The sequence below is a fragment of the Berghia stephanieae genome, chromosome 3, assembly GCF_034508935.2.
Source record: "Berghia stephanieae isolate SIO BIC M18660-M18661 chromosome 3, UCSD_Bste_1.3, whole genome shotgun sequence".
Lineage (NCBI taxonomy): Eukaryota > Metazoa > Mollusca > Gastropoda > Nudibranchia > Aeolidiidae > Berghia > Berghia stephanieae.
This window is the reverse complement of record NC_088362.1, coordinates 55,660,068-55,669,008: the sequence shown is the minus strand read 5'-3', so window position 1 is coordinate 55,669,008 and position 8,941 is coordinate 55,660,068. Positions and strand designations below refer to the sequence as shown.

The 8,941-nt window shown below is 35.4% G+C and overlaps 2 protein-coding genes across 4 annotated transcripts in view; both read left to right on the top strand.

The window, feature by feature from the left end:
* The first annotated feature begins 442 nt into the window (after positions 1 to 442).
* LOC144968038 (uncharacterized) overlaps positions 443 to 8,941 on the top strand; it is a 36,275-nt gene continuing 27,776 nt past the window's right edge. Inside the window, exon 1 of one of the 2 annotated variants that reach the window (XM_078905997.1) lies at positions 443 to 675. The gene's annotated coding sequence lies outside the window, so the exon portion shown is untranslated. Of the gene's footprint in view, positions 738 to 8,941 lie in introns of both variants that reach the window. The other variant, XM_078905995.1, reaches the window with a different exon arrangement.
* Positions 8,901 to 8,941, top strand: part of LOC144968037 (uncharacterized) — a 4,846-nt gene continuing 4,805 nt past the window's right edge. The window contains exon 1 of one of the 2 annotated variants that reach the window (XM_078905994.1): positions 8,901 to 8,941. This exon is cut by the window's right edge and continues 581 nt beyond it. The gene's annotated coding sequence lies outside the window, so the exon portion shown is untranslated. The other variant, XM_078905992.1, reaches the window with a different exon arrangement.

Here is an 8,941-nt window from a genome sequence, read left to right as displayed (position 1 = left end):
AATGAGATGAAAAAAGGGAATTTATTTATTATTAACGTTTGAGCACTAACTGCTGATTTTGTGAATCATTCACAATACACTAATATCTTGATCAGTCATGATATTGCCGAAGAAAAGGGCCTGAAAGAATAATGAAAATAAGAAGAAATAATTGGAAGCCGATTATCGCATCGTTAATTAATTGTTAACAACAAACAGCTCAAAGATCGTCTTGGGCTCAAAAGAAATGATAACATCAACGTTACATTTTTCTTTAACCAAAAAAAAAAACACCCCCCCCCCCCCCAAAAAAAAAACACAAAAAAAAAACAGCAAAAAGAAGAAAAAAACAAACAAACACACACACACACACACAACAACAAAAAACAAAAACAAAAAAAAAACATACTAACATACTACAATAAAAAAGGAAATCAACCAAGCGCAACGAACGGGGATGGTTACAGGCACAGTGGAAAGAATGTATGTAGATGAAAGAAGATTAACATTAAAATGCTATCTGATCGCACAGCGTGTTTAAGATCCAAGTTACGACAAATGTGTTTCAAAAACAAGAACTTGAAACTCAATGAGTGTGTCAATAGAAGAATGTGTAGAGCGTGTTGATCTTGTTGATTTGTACGTGTAAGTCGACTTAATGTGTCCTGGCCTTGAATCGACAATACAACGACAAGAGTGAGTTCGTAGTGTAGTTGTGTGATCTGCAGTGTGTTTTGTTTTCTTTCTGGGAGAAAACTGTGAGTAGTTTTGTATCCATTAGATTGTTTGCTTTATCAATGTTTCCTCCTACTTGTTATGATTTGTACTTACTTCCTACTTTTAACATTGCAGCAAAATAAGCTCAGATTATCTAGTTTTTGTTTCGTGGGAGCAATTGGCAATCCACCGCCGGATGCAACACACTGACGAAGGCTAACATTATAATAGTGTAGAGTTGAGTAAAGAATGCGAGGAATGCAAAGTAGAGACAGCAGGCTAGGCGTCAAAATGTAGGAAATCCAGAAACTATTCACACTGATCTCTCTCTCTCTCTCTCTCTCTCTCTCTCTCTCTCTCTCTCTCTCTCTCTCTCTCTCTCTCTCTCTCTCTCCCCCTTCTATCGAATCTATCTAATCTGTCTATCGAATCTATCTAATCTGTCAGACAGATAGATTAGATAGATTCGATCTGCCTACCCGCCTTCTTGTCTGTCTATCTGTCCACCTATATCAACGTTTAGTCTCACAAAAGACGATATTAAGTGAAAGGCCTACGAGGAACGTGCGGAAGGTTATCTATCTATTATCTCTCCCTCTCTCTTTCTATCTATCTATATATTTATCTTTCTGTCTATATCCATCCATCTACCCAGCCAGACAGCCAACGGTCCGTCCATCCATCCGTCCGTCTGTCTGTCTGTCTATCTCCCTCTCTTTCCCTTCCCTCCATACATGTGTTCTTCCCTTGCCCCCCCCCCCCCCCTTTTTTTTTTTGGTCTCATATCCACATGTTTGTCCGTCCGTTGTTTATCTATCTGTCTGCCTATTAGCTACTTGTCCATCTATCTATCCTTTCGTTCTTTTATCTCACATTCCCTCCCTTCCTGTTTCTGCCTCTCTCTCTCTCTCTCTCTCTCTCTCTCTCTCTCTCTCTCTCTCTCTCTCTCTCTCTATCTATCTCTCTATCTATCTATCTATTATATATATAATATATATATATATATATATATATATATATATATATATATAAATCCCTCTCTTTTTTATTTCTCTTTCTTTCATCTCTCCCCTTATCTCTGTATCTTATATTTATTTATCTTTTTAAAAAATTCTGCCCTGCTCAGTGAACGGCTGATACAACGTTGTAGGAGTAATAAGAATAAGAGGTGAGAATACTAAATATATCTTAGGCTCGCGATCGGCGTCGAAGATTTAAAGAAAAAAGCTGAAAACTTCTCTCTCTCTTCCTGAAATTGTTATCGTAGACTGGTCTCGGTGTTTTCTGATCAATGAGTTAATTATTCATTTTATTTTTAGTTCTCATTTGTTCAATGCCACTTTATATTTCATTCCTTAAAACTTGTATAGTTAGTGAATGCGACTATTGTATGTGTCTTTTGGCACGGTATGGGTGTCTTTATGGTTTGGTAAGTGATATTGTAAAGCGCTTTGAGAATGCTTTATTATTATTTTATTATTATATACTGCACATTTAGCTTAAGACTAGTATCTATGTCTTTTACTATCGTATCGTATCGATTAAGAGCTAATAGGTTCTAAAAATCTTTAAATGCTCTGTGTAAATTTTATGCATAGATACAATTCATCAATTATATAATTTGTATACAATAGCAATTAATTGATAATATTGAGAATAAATTAAATTTAAAATTAAATTTCTAATACGTAAATAAGTGTCATATTCAATATTCGTATTCGTAGTATAAGTTTGCATTCACATGGCATGTCCGACTTGTACAGTCGAGAGTTTCAAATAATTGATATACAAAATACAATAATATCCAATGTCATGTTACATTATTCGTCAAAATCAAATATAATGTTGATAAGATCTTTATCAATGGCATTCTTTAAATTATTAATTGAATGAGAATTTTTTGTCTCAAACTTTAGATTATTCCATATTGTCACAATCCTTTGAATTAGATTATTTTTCCTTATAGACGAATTACAATCTTTCAACAAATATCTTAAACTTATCTCCCGTAGTGTTTGTAACATGCGAATAACGCAATATCCACTGAACGTACTCAAAGCGCTTTTCAAAGGGTCCCCAACCAACAGCAACACGTAACATATAAAACGAGACATGACGCCTGCTAGACGTTATTGCAATTATTTCAGAAGACAGCGACAACGCTGTTAACGGTCAGGTACTCATTTTACAACTGAGCACGGTGAGAGAATGAACGTCAATAAAGAGCCTTTTTCCAAGGACTCAACTATGGCCGAGCGAGGCTCGAACCCAGGACCATCCGATCCGAAAGCGAGTGTTATACCACAAGACCACATAGCCGCACTCGAGCCGATGTATTTATTTGCAGGCCCACTCATCCAAATTGTCATGGGATCATTGTTGTAATGGAAATGTAGCTTTTAGCTAAGTTACACGAAGCCTATTTAAGTGTGAGTCTGTGAGTACGTGTGTGTGTGTGTGTGTGTGTGTGTGTGTGTGTGGTTTAGCACTTTTTGTTTCTTGTATGTCGGTTGCATAATATTGTGTATATACAGTAACCGAATGAAAAATTGCCCTCATGGACAATAAACAATATATTATTATAAATAAATAAAATAATAATAGAATAAAATTGCCTTTATTCATCCTCAAGGGCAAATTTGTCTTTACGGTCTGTTCCAAGGGAAGACTGGAATAAATCAGGCGTCAGCCGCAATGCAGCGCCACAAAGTGAGCTAAAGCGAGTTTACTTGCCCACCCAAGGCCACACAGCGAAGTAGCGGATGACCGAACTGTGTACCTTTCGGGTACGAAGCCGTACCGCTGAGCCACGCTGCCCTCACGCTTATTATTATTTTATTATTATTTATTATTATTTATTATTATTATTATATTTTATTATTTTTATTATTATTATTGTTATTATTATTATTATTATTATATTATTATTATTATTATTATTATTATTATATCATTATATTATCATATTATCATATCATCTATCATTATTATTATTATTATTATTTTATTATTATTATATTATTATTATTATTTTATTATTATTTTATTAATTTATTATTATTATTATACTCCCAAAGCAATGCATAATATTGTCGATTATAACAATGTTAAATCAAGCCCATAATAAGAGTTTGATTATTATACCTGCATGCGCACATCGGGTTGAGCACAGAGTAGAGCTAAACAATTTGTAAGTCGATTACGAATGTTTTGGTAGTCAGAGTCTATCAGTTTACTGCCGTCCGCTGGAAAATTCATATAGTTAGAAAATTGGGCCGGATAACTGTATCAAGTACGATCGATTTAAATGAACCCATTTTGGTCTAACGCTCACGGGTTCGCGATGTTTGAGATTTTTCAAATGCGGCTAGTGTGGTGGCAAGAAACCCTTTCATCGAAGGTCTGGTCGATGCCTACTGTCGCATTGTTGATCTTGGAGACAAAGGTAATTTTCTACAATTTTCAACGTACTCATTATAGAATGAGCTTATGCGCCGTTAACAACGAGTTATTCGGAGCCTTATTTTCATAATAATTTAGCCTTATATTATTATTTCTGCAACTGTTAGATTTTATGTAAACATATTTTCAATACTGAAAGTGTATTGCCTACAACTCAAACTACAAAATTGGGAGACCTATATTGTGCGTAAATTATTCCGGTCCCTAACGGAAATCACTAGCAACTTGTTATTGTTTACGTTTGGGGCACCTAACTTTACTGCTCTATTTTAAAAAAATTGGCCGGATAACTCGTGCTTCAAGTATCGATCGATTTAAATGATCCTCATTTTGGTACAAACGCTCAAACCTGGGACTCGCGATGTTTGAGAGTTTTTGCCAAGATGCGGCTATGTGGTCTTGTGGTATGACACTCGCTTTCGGATCGGAAGGTCCTGGGTTCGAGCCTAGCTCGGCGCATTGTTGAGTCCTTGGAGAAGGTTCTTTACTCACATTCTCTCACCGTACTCAGGTATAAAATGAGTACCTGGCCGTTAACAACGTTATCTGTCCCAAAAGTTTGCAATATCGACTGACATGCGTCATGTCTCGTCCTAAATGTTAAGTGTTGCTGTTAACCAGGGATCCCTTGTAAAGTGCTTTGAAAACGTTTACTGGATATTGCGCTATATAAAAAGCTCAAGCTCAATGAGGGTTATTTAAATAGATCGATATTTGAAGGACTAGTTTTCCGGCCAAATTATTAATATGAGTTTTTCTAGAGTGCGCCATTAACTGGTTAATCATTCAACTGGACTCTACACACTCAATACTTGTGTGACTCATAATTTTACGAGTAGCTTTTACACATTATTACTAAGTCTGCATTTCCTCTATCACTATGACAACTTAAACATGGCAAAGGACTACTACTACTACTACTACTACTACTACTACTACTACTACTACTACTACTACTACTACTACTACTACTACTACTACTACTACTACTACTACTACTACTACTACTACTACTACTACTACTACTACTACTACTACTACTACTACTACTACTACTACTACTACTACTACTACTACTACTACTCTACTACTACTACTACTCTACTATACTACTACTACTACTACTACTACTACTACTACTACTACTACTACTACTACTACTACTACTACTACTACTACTACTACTACTACTACGACTACTACTACTACTACTTTACTACTACTGGGTGCGAATAAGCTTCAGGAAGGGGGGGGGGTGCGCAAAAAAAAAAAAAGAATACAAGTGGGGGGAGGGCTTCTATTTGATACAACTGTAGAAGGCGACCGAATAAAGATCTAACTCCTTGATGCTCCAGTGACAGTTATTTTCCAGTTATTTTCATGCAGAGCAAAGGGAAACAACTCGTTTAATTATTATTTAGTAAAGTTATGCAAACAGGTAGTCTCGAAATGGATATTTGAAATTCGTGTCGATCACGCGCATCCTGTCACTCATAGTGAATAGCAGCATATAGATGGCAAGAAGTAAGCAATGACAGTAGTTTTTTATGTTGTCATCATGCATTGCATAAGTAATTGCTGCAGTAAGTTAGTTGAAGTTAGTTTTAGTATATTATTCATATATTGTTTTATTTTTTTTTTATTATTATTATTATTATTATTATTATTATTATTATTATTATTATTATATATTATTATTATTATATATTTATATATATTATTATTATTATTATTATTATTATTATTATTATTATTATTATTATTATTATATTATTATTATTATCATATTATATTCATTATTATATATATTCATATTATTATATATATTATTATTATTATTATTATTATTATTATTTATTTTATTATTATTATTATTATTATTATTATTGTTGTTGTTGTTGTTGTTGTTATGATGGGGATGATGATGATGATGATGATGATGATGATGATGATGATGATGATGATGAGGGTGTTGACAATACCAATCCTCGTCTACTAAGGGCATTTCTTACTATTGTGTTGGATTTGTAATATAAGTGAATTCGTTTGCTCTTATATGATTCATTCTCTTGATGAGTGACCTAGGTCAAAACACAAGAGAGCTCAATCATATGGGACTGGTAGCTGTATCTCCTAGCTCATTGTTTATGTTGATTTGTTTTCATTTGAGAGTTTTGTTCACACGGAGAAATCATTAAGATCGAAATATTATTTCTATGCGAGTTGTCTTTTGAGGTAAACTGTGTTCACTTAATTTTGAGGCAGCTGAGGGTCACAACTGATGACAAACGCATTCCCCAAATAAGATTTGTTTGTTTCTGCTTTTAGGGGCAGCGTGGCCCAACGGTATGGTCTTTGGTTCGTACCCGAAAAGTACCAAGATCGGCTACCCACCGCGCTCTGTGGCCTTGAACAAGTATTCTCACCTTATAGTTCACTTTGCGGCGCTGTACTGCGGCTGACGCCTGGGTTATTCCAGTCTTCCCCTGAAATAGACCCAAAAGACAAATTTCCCCCTGGGAATAAACAAAGGAAATTTACTTATTATTATATTTATATTTACTGCTAAGTCATTTCGGTTTACGTATCTACTGTTTCCCTGCGTTTATTTCTGGAATCAGTAATGTGCTATGTCAATCCATTTTTGACCTTCTGAAAGACTGAATGACTCATTGACATGGCCTCTCTGAACAGAAAGTTTGTGAGGAGGGGGAAGGAGGGGGGGGGGGGGGGGGGGGGGACTCAACGAGTCTTCTACTTTCCTTTCCTCTATTTCGTGGTTGTCTGTCCTTATTGTGGAATGAGACTTCTTGTTTTTAACCAGTCAACTGCCGTACTCTGGGAAAAAAACGCGTATTTAAAAATTTGGCTAAAAACTCGACCTTCAATTATCGATCGATTTAAATTTAAATGACTTTCATCTTGGCAATACCTCTCAAACCTGGAACCTCCTGTGGCAGTGGCAGGTAACTGGTCAATGCCCATATATGGCTTAAACTCCTCCACGAGAGGGAGTAGGATGTGAAGGTGTGTATTTTTTTTTTTCCATGGCACATTCTATTATTCCTCATGTAAATAAATAATCGTCTCGAGTGGCTGTGTATTATCATTAGATATGTTCCGATTGTTTCCATTTTGTTTGTTATCTTGTTGATGTCCTTGTCGGACTTTGACCGGAGCCTGGGCACACGGGTAGATTGATGCTGTAATCAATTCTTATGAACTAACCTTCCGAGACAGGTTGAAAGGTAATGAAGTCTAATCTGTTTCTCTTTACCCTTCTCTAAGCTGCTTAACCCTCTCCTTACCAACTGTAGGAAAATCGTCACATTCGTTACGATACATCCAACATTTTTTTATTCAAATTTATTTTGTACATCATAAAATTTAAAGATAATGAACAGTGTGTTGTAGAGCATGTTTTGCTAAATAAATTATGTATAGGCAAGAAAATTAATGCCATTGTGTTTGAGTGATAAAAAATCTATTTTTTGTGTTAGTTGGTTGTGAAGTTTTGGGGAAAATCCTGGAAATGGCTGGTAGGGAGAGGGTTAACCAATGACCAAAAAGTATCGAAAGTGTCGTTATAATTCTAATAATATAAACTGGTCTGATTAAAGTTAGATATCAAAAACCAATTTAAATGAAACATTTATTTGTGGAAGTTTGATGACTGGTCTTCAACACGTAGAGGAATAAACGATTTCTCCGTGTGCTTTAAGGACACGGACATCTATTATGCTCAGTGCAAATGTCACATTGCTTACAAGAGCTATGTTGCCAACAATGCTAACAAAAGATCTCGTCGAAAGCCCAAACAGTTCTGTAGATTTATGATAAGCAATAGAACTACCCTTATAAAAAATGCAAATCTTGAATAACTTATTTACTTTTTTTTTATGATGAAGGCGCGGGAAGTGTTCTAAACAGAAAACGGCATCTCATCTAAGTCATGAATTATATATACACAAACAAGAAATTAGGTATTTCGATTACGAAGTAAAATTAATCTCTATAAAGCAACAGGGCCTAAAATTAGAAGCCAAATTATTGAAAGAGTTAGCATTAGAGGTGACATCAATATGACAACGCATCTCTCAGAGAGGCCTTGATCATTGAACGAAAGCATTTGTTACCTCTTTGTTTTTTTTTTTTTGGGTCAATAAGAATAAATCAGCTTATTATTGATCAATATGTATTTCCTGCGACGTAATGAAACATAACCTTTTATTCACCTAACGACACGGATTGTGGAAGAAAAAAATCACATGAGAATTACAATCATATCTGTTAAGAGCTAGCTAGTCTACAATCTGAGCAAGTTGACTGTATCTTGTATTTTTCAAAGGCTTTTGATAAAGTTCTTCACCAACGACTCCTTCTCGGATGCCAGTTAGCTAAAATCAGATGTAAACTTTCCGAATTAAGTGCGCTTGAAAATGTAACATTAGAAGCGTAAAGTAAAACTCGGGAGTCCTCAGGCTACAGTCCTTGGTCCGCTGCTGTTTCCGATCTAAAACAATATCTTCCCGACGATGTCAACCAGACAGCCATGCCATCAGCGGCCGTCGTTTGGTATTCGATTTATTCGTCTGTATTGACTTCTTTTCTATCTCGAGAATGCTATTTATTTGATAATGCGCCAATAGTTTCGCAATCAATATGTTTCTTACACTGGCTTCACTCTCTACCACAGGTACTTATGAAGGCCTCTAGGGTGTTTTGAATGTTGTAGTAACAGTGAAAGCACCGATCGTATCTAGGTATGGCCGTGTCTGCAATA